This window comes from Bufo bufo, chromosome 2 (assembly GCF_905171765.1).
Source record: "Bufo bufo chromosome 2, aBufBuf1.1, whole genome shotgun sequence".
NCBI lineage: Eukaryota > Metazoa > Chordata > Amphibia > Anura > Bufonidae > Bufo > Bufo bufo.
In genome coordinates, this window is record NC_053390.1 from 445,302,058 (window position 1) to 445,321,091 (window position 19,034).

Here is a 19,034-nt window from a genome sequence, read left to right on the forward strand (position 1 = left end):
TCATGGTGTCTTCTCATGGTGCAGTGGAGTCTTGGCGCACATAATATCAGTGAATTCTCATTTCTCCTATTCCTTCTACAGCAATCAGTGTTTGAAAAAAGTCATAATTCACTGAAATGTCACACAACACATTTTGATTGCCTGAAAAAATAAAAAAGACGTACTGATTTCACTTTACTCATAGAGTGCTGAAGTTGCTTTGCTAACTTGATTTAGGGTTGTGAACCCTAATTGGAAGCACCCACCGCGTTGGGCTTGAGTGCCACGCAATTTATTGCATATCAGTCCTATCTGGTATTCATGGAGGAAGCATTGACCAGTATGTCCAGGACATTGTGTAACTAGTCCTACTGCAAGATAACACCCGTCCACATACTGTCCCTGCTACACAACGTGCTTTTCAGGATATCCTGCAGCTCCCCTGGCCAACTCAATTGCTGGATCTTTACCACTTCAAGAATGTCTGGGACTGGTGTACTATTACACATTGCAATGCCACCTCAGCTCTCAACATGAGTGGGAACCGCCTTTCTCCCATGGTGCCTCTCCAGATACTCCCACAAGTACTTTCCGCCACGTCTATTAAACAATCAGAGGTTTGGGGGTTTGTTCATAATCTTAGATTGGGGGACTTAAACAGAATTCTCCCGAACTCTGACTATTACACTGCTCTAACTGAAAATACAGGTGAGGTGATAAATATGATCCAGAAATGGGATTTTGAGAATACATGCGCAAAGTTTTCGAGGTCTGCACATCTCCCCCTTCCAGATCCTACCTGGTTGGAAAATTATGTCCTTCTCCCCTCCATTCCCCCAAAATGCCTTTCTTTAATATATAGACAACTATTGATTGGGAGAGATAAACAGACTCCTGCCTATTTGAGGGAGTGGGAGAGAGAACTGAATATCACTTTAGATGATCGGGATAAGGCATTTATACTATCTAACTCACATGGGTTCTCGAGGTGCGTGCGGGTCCAAGAGAACTCGGTCAAGATACTTACTAGATGGTACCGAACTCCGGAATTTCTTCATAAAATTAACCTAATCCCTTCCAATGTTTGTTGGAGATGTTCCACTGGAGTAGGTAACATATCGCACATTTGGTGGGGCTGCCAAACCCTGAGACATTTCTGGCATGAAATTGAAACTATAATCAATAAGGTATGCAACACTCAAATTGTCCTCACGGGCCCATTGATCTTACTGTGGCGTCCAGAGAAAAACTTTAGACCTAATAAAACTTCACTAGCCACTCATATGGTTACAGCTGCAAAACTCCTTATTCCTATTAAATGGAGGGAGGTAGATCCCCCAACTTTGACTATGTGGTATGATAAAATGAACCTAATATGTCGAATGGAGGAATTGGCGGGGTGGGAAAACAACAATAGGAAGCTGTTCCTTAAAATATGGCAACCTTGGCTCACGCATATGGAGGAGAAGTATGCTCAGGGGTAGTGTAAGCTCATTCATGTTGTATATCCTACTAGCATATTGCGATAGATAGTGCATACTCCACTTTTCCCTAGTTCACATTCTATTTTTCAAGAGGTGTAAGTTGTGTGGTAACAACCAGATAACCATTTACTAGATATCCTGACTGACATATTTAATTTTTTCTCCTTTTACCCTTTTTTGTTTAATGGTTCTTTCATGTTTGTCCTTTCATACTGCATTAAGCATGGTGGAGGGGACGACTGGGGGAGGTTGGTCTCTTAGCCAATGCCTCATCTAGGCCTCAAAATATAACAGCGTGTTTGGAAGAGTTAGTTGACTCTAGCATTAAACGAGGGCTTACTGCTTATTTCAATTGCGGCAGGAGACGAGCCGCCCATACGGCTGATTCCTTTTTCGCTGTGTCCGATGGTCAGATATGTGTAACTATTTTGCTCTTATCTGCTGTAATATCTGATGTATTCAACTGAGCTTTGTTTGTTTTCATGCCAAAAAATTGACATAAATAAAGATTTACAAAAAAAAAAAAAAGAATGTCTGGGACTGGATGGGGACATGAATCTCCCATGTACAGCAGCCAACAACCTCCTTGGCTGAACTACGGGTACAAGTTGAAAGTGCTTGGAATGAAATACCACAGAAAGATATCCAGCATCTGTATGACTGTTACCATGTCAGAGTGGCAGCCTATATCAAATTAATATGACCCTGCCTCAACATATTCCTGATGTAGAACCTAAAATAAAGGATGCACCATCCACCTTAGTTGTGTGATCATTGACACCCCTAGCAATTTATACTTTGTAAATCTCAGCTCAACCGCATTAAGCTTATTAGATACCTCTTTTTATTTTCCTGTAGTACATACTTAAGAAAATGTATACAGTTATACATGTGATCATTCAATACCTTATACCAGTGGTGCCCAACCATTTTTTGTCTGAGGGCCGCACTAGACTTGGTATAAATTTTGCGGGCCGGTAGCAGGTAGCTTTGCCAGAAAGAAATGCAAACGCTGTGAGGGGGCATGTGTGAGCATTACTACTGTGAAGAGGGCACATATCTGGGCATAACTACTGTGAGGGGGCACATATCAGGGCATAACTACTGTGAGGGGGCACATATCAGGGCATAACTACTGTGAGGAGGGCACATATCAGGGCATAACTACTGTGAGGAGGGCACATATCAGGGCATGACTACTGTGAGGAGGGCACATATCAGGGCATAACTACTGTCAGGGGGCATGTGCGAGCATTACATCTGTGAAGAGGGCACATATCTTGGCATTATTACTGTGAGGGGGCACATATCTGGGCATAACTACTGTGAGGAGGGCACATATCAGGGCATAACTACTGTGAAGAGGGCACATATCAGGGCATAACTACTGTGAGGGGGCACGAGTGAGCATTACTACTGTGAAGAGGGCACATATCTTGGCATTATTACTGTGAGGGGGCACATAGCTGGGCATAACTACTGTAAGGGGGCATGTGTGAGCATTACGTCTGTGAAGAGGGCACATATCTTGGCATTATTACTGTGAGGGGGCATGTGATGTATACATGTGTGTAATGTATGTAGTGCAGTATGTGATGATCACACACTGCACTACATACATTACACAAAGTTATACATCACATACTGCGCTGTGACCTTCTTCTGCAGGTCTACCTTGATGTCTGGTCTTTAGGCTTCAGTCAGATCCTCCACCTATCGGACCTCCCACCCCTTCCAGAGCTCCCACCCCAACATCCCCCTCAGTGTCATCCACAGAGCCGCACTCAGTGTCATCCACAGATCCGCACTCAGTGTCATCCACAGATCCCCCCCTCAGTGTCATCCACAGATCCCCCCCTCAGTGTCATCCACAGATCCCACCCTCAGTGTCATCCACAGATCCCCCCACAGTGTCATCCACAGATCCCCCCTAGTGTCATCCACAGATCCCCCCTCAGTGTCATCCACAGATCCCCCCTCAGTGTCATCCACAGATCCCCCTATCAGTGTCATCCACAGATCCCTCCTCAGTGTCATCCACAGATCCCCCTCAGTGTCATCCACAGATCCCCCCTCAGTGTCATCCACAGATCCCCCCCTCAGTGTCATCCACAGACCCCCCCTCAGTGTCATCCACAGATCCCCCCTCAGTGTCATCCACAGATCCCCCCTCAGTGTCATCCACAGATCCCCCCTCAGTGTCATCCACAGATCCCCACTCAGTGTCATCCACAGATCCCCCCCTCAGTGTCATCCACAGATACACCCCCCCTCAGTGTCATCCACAGATACACCCCCCAGTGTCATCCACAGATATCCTCCCCTCCCTCAGTGTCATCCACAGATACACCCCCCCTCAGTGTCATCCACAGATACACCCCCCTCAGTGTTATCCACAGATACACCCCCCTCAGTGTCATCCACAGATATCCTCCCCCCTCAGTGTCATCCACAGATTCACCCCCCTCAGTGTCATCCACAGATACACCCCCCCTCAGTGTCATCCACAGATAGACCCCCCTCAGTGTCATCCACAGATACACCCCCCCCCTCAGTGTCATCCACAGATATCCCCCCTCAGTGTCATCCACAGATATCTCCCCCCTCAGTGTCATCCACAGATATCCCCACCCCCTCAGTGTCATCCACAGATATCCCCCCCTCAGTGTCATCCACAGATATCCCCCCCCCTCAGTGTCATCCACAGATATGCCCCCCACCCAGAGCCGCTTCCTAGCTAATTTATTCACTGCACTTGCCTCTGTGAAATTGAAGAGAAGCGCTGTAATCTCGCACAGGCGCACTGGCAGAGGCCAGGAAGACGGTGCATGCGCACTTCAATGCCTCTGCCAGTGCGAGATTACAGCGCTTCTCTTCAATTTCACAGAGGCAAGTGCAGTGAATAAATTAGCTAGGAGGCGGCGCTGGGCGGGGAGATTGCAGGCACAGGCAGCATCGCTTTGCTGGCTGTGCCGTTCGCAGCACGCCCTGCGCTGATAAAGTCCGGTCACTGCACGGGCCGCATGACACGGCTTCGCGGGCCACAGTTTGGGCATCACTGGCTTATACCATAGACTGCAATAGTATAGTATTGCACTCTGTTGAATTTTCAGACTTCCTATTAAACCTTTTAAAGGTTTTCCAACTTTAATGTGTTTTTTCTTAATTACCCACACACCCAGGAAGACTTGTTAAGGGAAGCATACTTACTTGCTCCCAGATGCTTGATTCTGACTCTGTGGGTCCACCGCTGTCTTCACTGTGCTTCGGTGCCCACATGAAAACTTCTTGCACAGATGCATCATGTGTCCCGCTGCACTAAATGACTGGCTGCTGCGGTGACATATGCCCAAGTGGCATGTCACTGCATTCACGTTTACTTGTGCTTGGGGGACACATCACCGCTGTGGCGCATGTGGCTCCCATCTGTCCGGCCAGTTAACATGTGAGGATGGAAGTGCAGTGAAGACAGCTGTTGGCCCATGGAGCCAGAACCAAGCATCTAGGAGCAAGTAAGTTTCCCTTGACAGGTACCACTAAGTTGGAGGATATTTTAAAAAAGCACATTGAAGTTTGAAAACCCCTTAAATAGACCTTCACAAGCTCCTAGGAGGTCATAGCAGATGATCAACACCCTGCAATTTTGCTGCATACAGGGGAGTAATTACAATAGCGGCAGACCATGCGACTGCTATGGGGCCCAGGGCAAGAGGGGGCCCAGTCTTAGTTGGGATTATCACCTCTTCTACTGTAGGGGAAAACTAGGTCAGGACGCTACCCTCTAAACTTTCTAAAGGAACAACTTTTAGCAAATGAGGCAGTTGAAAAATGGACCAAGGGTCATCGAAAAGGGTTTAGGTGGAAACCCTTCTGTCCTGTGTGGGGGCTTGGTTTGATCCTTGGTATGGGGCCCTTACTTCTCCATGTACACCACTGGCTGCATATGTGCCAATCAGAAACCAAAGGGTGCCCCCTCCTTCTGACTAGCTTCTCGGATGCTGTAATCAGTATCGACTATTGCATCTGATGGGTTAAATGACTGAGATTGGAGTAATATATGATCCCAGTCATTGTCGGTGGGTGTTAGCTGTATTACACAGCCAGTACTAGCTGCGTATGGAGCAGGCTCAGCTCATGAGCCAGCTCCATATAGACCTCCTGTATCGGTCATGTATATTTACATGGAGTGGTCGAGAAGAGTTTAAAGGGACACTTCCATCAAAATTTTTGTATCATATATTAACAACTTATATATGAATACTGTATGTTTTGTTTTTAATTGGGTGGATGGTTTTCTGAATTTAATTTATTAAAGCAATTCCATGTACTGTGCTTTCTGCCTTGACTCTTCCTCTTTTTTTTGGACTTTTGGCATGGCAAAAAACCTTGCTCAACTTTCTCAGTGAGACCATTCCCTCAGACCATAGAGAACCCCCAGTGGATTGTCTCAATTAGAGCGTCAAACATCACACTCATTAAATGCCCTTCTGTGGTTATCTTTATCTAGGCCTATCAAGAGAACAATAGAGTTGTCATACTATTATCTAAGTTCTAAGCTTATTATCATTCTGTTGTCTGAACTTCCATGCTTGCCCTCTGCTTAATTACTGAGGTGAACCTGTGCCACCTGCCCGACCTCGGCTTGTCTTTTGACCATGATTTCCTCTTGGTGCCTCGTACTGGTGTCTCTTAACCCACCTAGGTCTGCTGTCACTGAATGGAGACTACTTCAAGAAGTATAAGGCTGGGTTCACACGGGCATTGCGGGAAAAGATGCAGGCGCGTTGCGGGAAAATGCGCAATTTTTCTGCGCTAGTGCAAAGCGTTTTAATGCGTTTTGTACGCGCGTGAGAAAAATCGGCATGTTTAGTACCCAGACCCGAACCCGGATTTCTTCACAGAAGTTCGGGTTTGGGATCGGTGTTGTGTAGATTTTATTATTTTCCCATGGTGATGGACCATGTGATGAGCGCAGTGACGTCACCAAAAGCTCCTTTTCCTCCCAGGTCCTCAAAGAAGAAGAAAGAAGACGAGCCGGGATGCGCGAACAAGTGGATGAGGTGAGTTTAATTATTATTTTTTAACCTCTCCATCCTTAATTTACTTAGCATTCTGTATTAAGAATGCTATTAATTTCCCTTATAACCATGTTATAAGGGAAAATAACAAAGATCGGGTCCCCATCCCGATCATCACCTAGCAACCATGCATGAAAATCGCACTGCATCCGCACTTGCTTGCGGATGCTTACGATTTTCGCATAGCCCCATTCACTTCTATGAGGCCTGCATTGAATGAAAATCGCACAATATAGAGCATGTCGCGATTTTCACGCAACGCACAAGTGATGTGTGAAAATCACCACTCGTGCACAGCCCCATTGAAATGAATGGGTCCGGATTTAGTGCGGGTGCAATGCGTTCACCTCACGCATTGCATCCGAGCAGGAAACATGCCCGTGTGAAAGAGGCCTTAGACTGGTAGTCCCCCTGCAGTGAAGACCAGATGCCTGTGTAGGGGTGGAAGGGTGAAAACCAGGGAGGTCACTAAGCAAACACCTTTGTGAGTAGCCCTATACCAAATCCATTCAGTGACACAGTGGGTGGACACACTATATTAGTTTGCTCAAATCATGGAGCCCACTAGCACCCCCAGATTGGGGTTACAGGATGTATTTAAGTGGCTGACTAATCAATGTAGTAGCCAGGGACAACTTGTAGAATAATTGAATACTATTGCCTAACGTCTGGACTTTATTTCTTTCTCTGCTCCAGTTCCGCCTTCTCAAATCTCAGTACCTGCATTGCAGACACAGTCTGTCTGTCCTTCTGGCTGTGCCAGATTGCATCTGCCACTGCCACTACATGAGTGAAGATAAAAATAGGAAGAAGAGAGCGCCACATGTGCGGTATCAGTTATTAAATGGGCATAATAAACACTGTGATGTCACACTACAGGGATAATAAACACAGTGATGTCACAGTACAGGGATAATAAACACTGTGATGTCACAGTACAGGGATAATAAACACTGTGATGTCACACTACAGGGATAATAAACACAGTGATGTCACAGTACAGGGATAATAAACACAGTGGTGTCACAGTACAGGTATAATAAACACAGTGATGTCACACTACAGGGATAATAAACACAGTGATGTCACACTACAGGGATAATAAACACTGTGATGTCACACTACAGGGATAATAAACACAGTGATGTCACAGTACAGGGATAATAAACACAGTGATGTCACACTACAGGGATAATAAACACAGTGATGTCACACTATAGGGATAATAAAATAGTGATGTCACAATACAGGGATAATAAACATAGTGATGTTACAGTACGAGGGTGTGGGGATTCGCTCTGGTAGTTAAGACTAGCGGATGCAGTATAGAGGCAAAGTACACAGTACTTGAATCTAACAGCGGTCTTTATTCACACATTGGTGTTTAACAAAATGCAGATAATGTGTATCACAAAAACGCAGGTAGCTTGGTGTTTGTTCACAGACAAGGAAAGTCCATAAGCAATAAAAAGTCACCTTTTCTCCTGGGTGTTAATTCACAACCTGTTAGCAGTTCAGCCTCATCAAGTCCATAGGCGGACTGTTCGCCTTTAGAGGGGCCAAAGTCCTCCAGCCGGGCTCAATCCTCAAATTCCAGCACAGCCCTGAGTTCACAGCACACAGACTCCTGAGCTCCACTGTCAGAGGGAGGTAAATCCACCACAGCTGGCAGTGCTGGCTGGTTTTTATGCCTGGCAAAACCCGGCCTGGAACATGGGGAGTAGTCACCCACCCAGCACTTTGACTACTCCCAGTAAGAGCTGTCCCGCATCAGCTATGGCTACTTTCACACTCGCGTTTGGTGCGGATCCGTCATGGATCTGCACAGACAGAACCGTTCAGATAATACAACAGTTTGCATTGACTTACATTGTGTGTCAGAACGGATCCGTTTCGCTCAGTTTTGTCAGACGGACACCAAAACGCTGCAAGCAGCGTTTTGGTGTCCGCTTCCAAAGAGCAATAGAGACTGAACTGATACAAACTGATGCATTCTGAGTGGATCCTTTTCCATTCAGAATACATTAGGGCAAAACTGATCCGTTTTGGACCGCTTGTGAGAGCCCTGAATGGATCTCACAAACGGAAAGCAAAAACACCAGTGTGAAAGTAGCCTATGACAGCCATGCTTAATCTCATGGTGTCAATTAGCAATAGCTGCTGCTGACACATAAAATACCGGCTCTTACTTCACCGAGGCCAGGAACCTCGGTGACACATACCTTCCATTCACGATGATTCCAGGTACCTTCTTACAGGGGATAATAGACACATTGATGTCACATACAGGGATAATAAACACAGTGATGTCACAGTGCTGGGATAATAAACACAGTGATGTCACAGTGCAGGGATAATAAACACATTGATGTCACAGTGCAGGGATAATAAACACTGTGATGTCACAGGACAGGGATAATAAACACAGTGATGTCACAGGACAGGGATAATAAACACTGTGATGTCACAGTATAGGGATAATAAACACTGTGATGTCACAGTACAGGGATTATAAACACAGTAATGTCACAGTGCAGGGATAATAAACACAGTGATGTCACAGTACAGGGATAATAAACACAGTGATGTCACAGTGCAGAGATAATAAACACATTGATGTCACAGTGCAGGGATAATAAACACAGTGATGTCACAGTACAGGGATAATAAACACAGTGATGTCACAGTACAGGGATAATAAACACAGTGGTGTCACAGTACAGGGATAATAAACACAGTAATGTCACAGTGCAGGGATAATAAACACTGTGATGTCAAAATACAGGTATAATAAACACAGTGATGTCACAGGACAGGGATAATAAACACAGTGATGTCACAGTACAGGGATAATAAACACAGTGATGTCACAGTACAGGGATAATAAACACTGTGATGTCACAGTACAGGGATAATAAAACACAGTGATGTCACAGTACAGGGATAATAAACACAGTGATGTCACAGTACAGGGATAATAAACACAGTGATGTCACAGTACAGGGATAATAAACACAGTGATGTCACAGTATAGGGATAATAAACACAGTGATGTCACAGTACAGGGATAATAAACACAGTGATATCACAGTACAGGGATAATAAAACACAGTGATGTCACAGTACAGGGATAATAAACACAGTGATGTCACAGGACAGGGATAATAAACACAGTGATGTCACAGGACAGGGATAATAAACACAGTGATGTCAAGTACAGGGATAATAAACAGTGATGTCATAGTACAGGGATAATAAACACAGTGATGTCACAGTACAGGGATAATAAACAGTGATGTCACAGTACAGGGATAATAAACACAGTGATGTCACAGTACAGGGATAATAAACACAGTGATGTCACAGTACAGGGATTATAAACACAGTTGTTGTGGAAATTTTGTGGAAAGAACGCTCTAGCAGAGGGTACTTGGGTTGAATCGGGACCAGTGGTAAAACCGTCAGTATGAAAACCTTCTCATGGGCTTGGAGACGTGTTCTCAGGGGGGCGTTTGCCGGTTTGATACTGGTCACTTTGAGCAGTATTGAATGGGATCCATGCTGACAGTGATGGGGGATGGGCAGCCACCTGGCTGATCAGACAATGGATATGACTCATCCTTCCTTATACAGGGATGGGGTGTGTGCATTGCACTGTCCAGCCACATTGACGCCCTCCCCTGTCCTCTGACAAGTACCTGAACTATCTCATCTTCCTGTGTCATCACTTCCTGTATCCTTGTTACATGAAGTAAGTGGTCGGGTGACTGGCCAGCCCCTTTCTACTGTGACTAAATAAAAGGTAAGCAGACTGTGGAGGAGGGGCAGTTGCTCAGAAGAACTCAAGATGGTAACACCTTTGTCTGACTGCGGTTGAGATTTTTACCTTTCCTTACACAAAGCCTGATGAGAGCGGATTTCTAATATTAAAATTTCTACAACAGATGGCGAGCACAGTTAGGGAGATAATTTTTTTCCCCGTTATCAGCAGAACTTAATGGAGACACAGCTTAATTTTCAAAAAGCAAAAATAGGCCGGCATAAGGTAATAATATCCTTTTCCTTACTCTTATTTTTGAGAAAGTTTTGCTCTTTGTGAACTGAAATTTGTGTACTCCAATCTGCTTATATCAGGAAAAAAATCTACTGAAAGAACCTTTTGGTGTATGTTGTTGATGTCTGCTGCGTCAAGGGGTGGATCTGAGTTGATTGTACAGAGATTGTGATGTGTGTGCTGCAGTACAGAATATTGTGTTTTTTGTTGTAACTTCTTAACTTTCATATTACTGTGATTTTGTAAGAGCCGATTTTATAGAGGTTTATAGAGGTAGCAATTTGTTTTAGTGTTTGTACATTAGAGACAGAATTTAAAGAGTATTTTTATATTGTTAGGCTGTAAATCACCCGCAGAGTGGAGGTTTTACTTTGGTTTCGGGGGTGGGGAACAGGGAATATAGAAACTGTTTTGTTTAATTTGGATTTTCTATTGCTGGATTTTGTAGACACTATCTTGATTTCCTTTGTGTCAAGCCATGTTGTTTGTCAGCCATCTTTAATTTCCTTTGTGTGGTGTGTGAAGACATGAGGTTTTGTCGGCCATCTTGGTTAGTTTGCTATGGAAAGCGATTTGGTTGTTTTTGCCTGAAATGTCAGTTTTGTCCAGAATAATTATCTTGTCTTTTTGTAACTTTCTATGTACAGTTTGATTTTGTTTTGGTAAGTTTTGTGCTGGATATCAGTTGAGTGTTTGGTTATGGTATAGCTCAGTGACCAGTCTGATACAGGAATCATTGTCTGAGCATTAGTGGCAGTTTAGCGGTGAAATCGTCCTATAGTTGATGATTCTGCTTAATGTTTGTATATCTGTGGCTGTTACACTGAATTGTAGAATTGTTTGGCATAATTAATACGGGTACCACATTATAGAAATGAGGTGCTTGTAGTTCTGTGCCAAAAGTATTGGGACAACTCCTAGAAATTGGTAACAGTGTTTTGTTTTCTTGTGCAATGGAAAGCATTTTAAAGAAGTTTCAAAGTTGAAGGACACGGTGGCCATTATTCAAGCTATGCAGGGATCTACTGATCCATGGCTGCAGGCTCAGAATTGTGTAGCAAACCTGATCGGTACCAAAAAATGGCGCAAAAGGAAAGGCAAGTATGCTCTGATTTTTGCTGCTGGGTGGATAGCGGATAAATATCAGGAGTCTTGTAGGCTGAAGCTGAGTTTGGAAGGAGAAGTGGAAGATTTAAAAGTGGAAGTTGTTAAATTGAGAGCTCTTGTCCAGCAGGCAGCTGAAGCTAGCGCTAATTATGAATGTACTGTGAGGTGTAATACTGAGCTCCAAAACAAGAATGAATGGTTATCTGAAAGCCTGACGCATGCACAGGGTGCTGTAAGGGAATTGTCTGCTCTCTGCAGGATGATAGAAGATGAACATTCTTAGTGCAGCCAGAGGCATTGAAGCAACCGTTAGAGAGTAATGTGTCTGGGATTAGAGGAAATGTATGGGCTGTAATCATGGAGAAGTCTGAGGACTGTGGGTCAGATAGTGGAACCGACTCAGGGATGGAGATGGACAATGTGTCTGTATCCTGGAGTTGGAAGTATTAACACAATGCCAGAAGATTCCTCAGAAGAGTCAGTGGTAAGTGGACTCAATACAGATAGTAGTGAGGGATCTAGTCATGCTAGGATGGTTAATGTTGTACACCAAGTCAAATCACCATGTGCCCAGACAAGGTATTGTGCAGGGAGGCAAGCTATTCGTTGTTTTGCATGCAGGGAATACGGGCACATTGAACAATATTGTGACATCACTAATGACAACAGACACAGGCATGTTAAGTACCCCAGAACCACACCTAGAAGTAAAGTGGTTTATTCAGCAAGGTGGGGTAATGTCCCAGACATGGTTCTTTGCAAAGGTATAGGACCAAGGGACAGCCAAGGTCATTGATCCATGAAGCAGAATTTAAATACCAATATGAACGGTTAAAATTTGAAAATGTGAAGCTCAGAGAGGAAAGAGATCGGTTCCTGGAATTCAGTAGAGTTTCTAATTTTTATGTGCCAGAGAAGGGTAAATTAAGGTCTTTGTAAACCATTTTAACTCTTAAGACCTAATTTAAATAGATTTTTCCCTTCCCCTAGAAAAAAAAACGGTTTTGGGACCTTGTAATGTTAAATCCTGCTTCTTTGGGAAAATTAATCTAAAGCTGGTTTGGGGCTGGGCAAATTAACATTTCAATGACTGGGTGGGTAGAAATTCTTCTGCTATTTTTCACGGTTTGAGGTGAACACTCCAAGACATTGATGTGGTAATTCAGTCCTATACAGTTGTATGTGTTCCTAAGATTTTTGTTTTTGTATTTGAGTTTCGGTTTTTAAGTTAAAATTTACTTTTTACTGAATCTCAATGTATATAGCAAGACTTTCTGTAACTGAAGTTTTCTATGTTGTTTTTTTCTCTCCTTTTTACAGGTCTTCTTTTACTAATCCATTTTTATTTTTTAGGTTTTTATTGATGTAATCAAGTTTTTTTCAGTTTTTCCTTTTTACTAACCCATTTTTATTTTTAGTCTATTATAATTTTTTTCCTTTTTCATATTTTGGCGCTTTTCTCTTTCTTTTTCTCTTTCTCTCTCTTCTCTGTAGATTTGGTTAGGAGTACTGGGGGTCTCATGATATTGTGTGGGAACTACTGTCTGAATTCAAGGGTTGCTGCTGAGCAAGAGGTTTTTGATCAGTCACTGCAAAAAGGACTTTGTGTGCTGTTCAGCTTGACTATATAGAATAATATAGGTAAAGGAAAGTGAGTTGATGAGCTTTTTTTTTAAGGAGACAAGGTGATATATATCACCCGGGCATACCAATAGCTGTGTGAGTAACCCCTTTCCCCACAGGAGTACTGTGTGTTTGTTTCCTGTGCGCACATTCCACTCCAGGTCAATTGGAAGCCCTATCCTGTGGTCAGGTCACTATTCAGAGCCAAAACCGAGGCTGATATATCTCATTAGGAGACTCAGAGGGCCGCCGTGTGTCGGCGAGAGCCCTTTTTCTCACACTGTTACTCCTTTTCCTGAGGTCTAACTAGGGTGAACGGAGTCCGTGTGTCGGTGCCAGAAACCCTAGGGCAACTCAGAGGCGAACGAAGGGGAGTAGCAGCTGTCCAGGCGTGTGTCGCGGGACAGTCCAAGCGTGTGTCGCGGGACACTGTAGGTGGACACACCTACTTTTAGAAGGCTAGAGCATGGGTTTAGGGAACAGAAGGGTACCACTTCTGACTATAGGACAGCCAAGCAGTACATGAAATCCATCTATGGAGGAGGAGTTGTTAAGCCCCTCAAATATTGGCACCAAGAGACTGTAGCTTCAGAGTGGACCATCCCCAAGGAAGGGACCTTTAAAGTCTGGATTGGGAAAAAGTTTGTCCGTGAATTCCCCACTAGACTCCAAAGCCATGGTTCCCTCCAGAAAGCAGAACTGTGGCTGCACGAATCCATCGATCTCCAGCAACAGGGCATTCAAAAGTCCCAGACAGTGCGAATTAACACTGTCAAGTACTCCCGTCCAGCTAAAGCTACAGAGTCCAATAGAAGCGCTTTTCTATTTCTCTTTCTCTCTCTCTATCTCTCCCTCTCTCTCTCATCCCTCCCTCATCTCTCCATCTAACCTTGAGACGATTAATCCAGCTTCTCTTCGTCCTGGTTTTAAGGACGATAAAAAGGGGGGAAAGTGGTGCCGAAAACAACGATCTTCAAACTTTTTACTAACCATTCTAACCTCTCAACTGTCAATCAATTTTCTAACCTAGTAGGGAATTACGTTGAGAACCTTCACGACTGCCTTTTCTTTGATGGTACTTGGGTCAGATTTTTTGAAAGAAGGTAAAAATCACGGCCGATCCATGGCCTGAATGTTCCGCTGTAACCCTTTTATTCAATCAGGTATGCCCCCAGGCAGCCCCACGGGTTATCACCCGATGTCCACCACCGGGTTCAGGAGTTTCTCCCAGACCCAGACTCAATAACCAGTGTTCATTCTAGTCAACCAGGTGATTGGGTCGTGCTAAAGAAACATCAGAGGACGGGACTAGAGCCGAGATATCTTGGGCCATTCCAGGTGCTGCTGAGGACGCTAACCTCTCTGAAGTTCGAGGGACGAGACAACTGGATCCACACCAGTCATTGCAAGAAGATGCTCAACTTAGTCAAAGAATGAAGAGTATCACTTTTGTTTATTTGTTACAAGGAGACATTTGTTAATAGCACATAACGATACATTCCTAGAGGGTAATATCAGCTATAGGTTTAATATTAGCTCTGGCTCCTGCTCCTCGCTTGTTAATCCTATATGGGTGTCCAGGCAGCTAGGCGACCCGAAGATGTGCTATGGTTATGCCTGGCTAGCAGACACCATTGACAAGGGTCAGGCCCATACTGACAGGAGCAGAGGCGGAGCTATGACTAGTGAGGGTCGGAATCCTTTTTAAAGCTTTGGGAGGTCTTGGGGCTCACTGGTTTTCCATTGGTTCCGGGCGAAAGGAAATAGGACATGTACTTATGTTTTTTTGTTTCCATTCCTTCTATACGCCGGAGTGAGATGTTCCTGATGTCTAATCGACCGAGTTACTGTCACGGATGGTGTTGCAGAAAACTGGAAGTTATAAATAAACATCCGACTGACTTGATCCCAAACTAAGGAACATATGGGTGAGCCCTAAAAAAACCCTAGAGCTCTCCCTGACTGCTATGCCCATGCAAAGGTCTTTATGGTAGACGATTGCATGCCCTCGTACCTAGACTGTGTGACACCTGAAAACCCTATAAAAGTGAGAGGACACGACCACCGGCTCCCTGCACTTAATACGGACGGAGTTAGGGTCACCTAGAATCAAGCCAGCAAGGAAACACAAATAAAGGGAAAAAGACTTATCTGAGGAATCAGCAGTTGCAGCCTCCAGCAGTGAACACAACCCAGGAAGTAGTATAAACCACAAAGTGAGGCAGTATGGGAGGGAATATAAAGGGAGGCAATCAGTGTAAATAGATGACAGCTGGGAGAAGGAAAGGAGATGACAAAGTGAAACCAAAACAAAAAACATCATGCAAGAGGTACAGAAGAACGTCTGCCAGACCTTCTCAGAGAGCTGGCGGTGACAGTACCCCTCTCTCTACGAGTGGACTCCGGACACTCAGAGCCCACCTTCTCAGAATGGGACCTATGGAAAGACCTGACGAGACGAGTGGCCTTAATGTCCGCCACTGGGACCCACATCCTCTCCTCAGGACCATAACCCTCCCAATGAACGAGGTACTGGAGAGAACCGCGGATAATGCGAGAATCCACAATCCTAGAAACCTGAAATTCAAGATTACCATCAACAACAATCGGAGGAGGAGGCAAAGAGGAGGGTACAGTGGGTTGGACATACGGTTTTAATAGGGACCTGTGAAAAACATTATGGATCTTCCAAGTCTGAGGAAGATCAAGACGGAAGGCAACGGGATTGATGACGGACAAGATCTTGTAAGGCCCAATAAACTTAGGACCCAACTTCCAGGAGGGAACCTTCAGTTTGATATTCTTTGTAGACAACCACACCAGATCACCCACATTCAGGTCCGAACCAGGCACACGTCTCTTATCCGCCACATGCTTATATCTCTCACTCATCCTCTTCAGAATACCCTGAATCTTTTGCCAAATAAATGACAAAGACGAGGAAAATTTCTCCTTATCAGGTAAACCAGAATACCCCTCTCCAGAGAATGTCCTAAACTGCGGATGAAACCCATATGCACCAAAAAATGGTGACTTATCAGAGGACTCCTGGCGACGGTTATTTAAAGCAAACTCAGCAAGGGACAAAAAAGAACACCAATCCTCCTGATTCTCTGCCACAAAACAGCGCAGATATGTCTCCAGATTCCGATTGACGCGTTCGGTCTGGCCATTCGACTGCGGGTGAAAAGCAGAAGAGAACGACAACCGAACCCCCAAGCGAGAACAGAAGGCCTTCCAGAAGCTGGAAACAAATTGCTTGCCCCTATCAGAAACTATGTCTGAAGGAATGCCATGCAATTTGACAATGTGATCAACAAATGCTTGCGCCAGCGTCTTAGCATTGGGTAACCCAGGAAAGGGAATGAAATGTGCCATTTTGCTAAAACGGTCCACTACTACCAGAATCACAGTCTTCCCCGAGGAACGAGGCAGGTCCATAATGAAGTCCATGGACAGATGCGTCCAAGGACGGGAAGGAATGGGTAATGGGAGGAGAGAACCCTATGGCCGTGAATGAGAGACCTTGGCACGAGCGTAGGTCTCGCAGGCTGCCACAAAACCCTCAACCGTCTTACGAAGAGCCGGCCACCAGAATCTCCGAGCAATGAGATCCACTGTGGCTCTACTCCCCGGGTGCCCAGCAAGGACAGTATCGTGGTGCTCCTTAAAAACCTTGTGTCGTAAAGCGAGAGGCACAAACAACCTCCCAGGAGGACAAAGATCAGGAGCCTCTGCCTGGGCTGCCTGAACCTCTGCCTCCAAATCAGGATAAAGAGCAGAGACGACCACCCCTTCAGCCAAAATGGGACCCGGGTCTTCAAAGTTCCCCCCTCCCGGAAAACAACGTGACAGGGCATCATCCTTCACATTTTAACCCCAGGGCGGAACGTGACAACAAAATGAAACCTAGAAAAGAATAAAGACCATCTGGCCTGTCTCGGGTTCAGACGCTTGGCTGATACCAAGTAGGCCAGATTCTTATGGTCGGTAAACACAGTAATATTGTGTCTGACTCCCTCTAGCCAATGGCGCCATTCCGCAAAAGCTAATTTGATGGCCAACAACTCCCTATCTCCCACATCGTAATTTCTCTCTGCGGAGGAGAGTTTCCTTGAGAAAAAGGCACACGGTCGCCATTTGACAGGAGAGGGACCCTGAGACAAGACCGCACCCACACCCACCTCAGAAGCGTCCACCTCAACAATGAAAGGTAGAGAGACATCAGGTTGTACCAAGATGGGAGCGGAAGCAAAACTCTCTTTGATACTAGAAAAGGCCTTAAGCACATCTACCGACCAGGAGGAAAAATCTATCTCCTTTTTAGTCATATCAATGAGTGGCTTAACAACAGAGGAATAATTCAAAATGAACTTTCTGTAATAATTTGCAAAACCCAAAAACCGCATCAGTGCCTTCTGATTCTCAGGAAGCTCCCAATCAAGCACAGCGTAGACCTTCTCAGGGTCCATGCGAAAACCAGAAGCGGAGAGAAGAAAACCCAGAAATTGATCCTCCGGAACCGCAAACACACATTTTTCCAGTTTAGCGTACAATTTATTCTCCCGCAGAATGAGCAAGACCTGACATAGGTGGTCCCTATGAGTTTTGAAATCAGGAGAAAAATTCTAAATGTCATCTAGATACACCAGTACAAATTTACCCATTAAATGATAAAAAAAAGCTGTTCACAAAATGTTGGAAGACGGCTGGAGCATTCATCAAACCAAAGGGCATAACCAAATTCTCGAAATGGCCGAAAGGGGTATTGAAGGCTGTCTTCCATTCATTCCCTTCCCTGACCCTGACTAGGTTGTATGCCCCTCTTAAATCCAACTTAGAAAAAACTTTAGCCCCAACAATCTGGTTAAACAGGTCCGGGATCAGAGGAAGCGGATAAGGGTCACGAATTGTGATACAGTTCAGCTCCCTGAAATCCAGACATGGTCTTAAAGAACCATCTTTTTTCTTAACAAAAAAAACCCAGCAGCAACAGGTGACTTCGAGGGTCGGATGTGTCCCTTTCTCAGGCTCTCAGAGATATAAGTACGCATAGCGACTCTTTCAGGTTGGGAGAGATTGTATAAACGTGATTTTGGCAGCTTGGCGCCTGGGATGAGATTAATAGGGCAATCGTACTCCCGGTGAGGGGGCAGCTCCTGGACACCACTCTCTGAAAACACATCCGAAAATTCAGAGAGAAAAGATGGTACAGTCTTGGTAGAAACCTCTGAAAGAGACACTGTGAGGCAATTCTCTGTAAAATTCACTCCAACCATTTATTTGCCTTGCTTGCCAATCAATGGTGGGGTTATGTTTAGTGAGCCAGGGTAGCCCCAACACTAGAGGAGTAGGTAATCCGCTTAGGACGAAACATGACATATCCTCAACATGAGCATCACCCACAGTCAAACGGATATTGAGAACTATGCCCTTTAACGATTTTTGAGAAAGTGGAGCGGAATCGATAGCAAAAACAGGTATATCCTTTCCCAAAGTGCATACCTAGAAACCAAATTGATTATCAATGAGATTGACAGCTGCTCCACTATCTACAAAAATCTCACAATGTTCTTGCTATCTAGCGCCACCCTGGCAGGTAGGAAAAAACGGGAACTACAAGCAAACGGCAAACCTTCAATTTCCGCATCAACCTTGCCGATAGTAACAGATGGAACGTTTTTAGAGTTTTTTTTTCTTTTTGTTTCT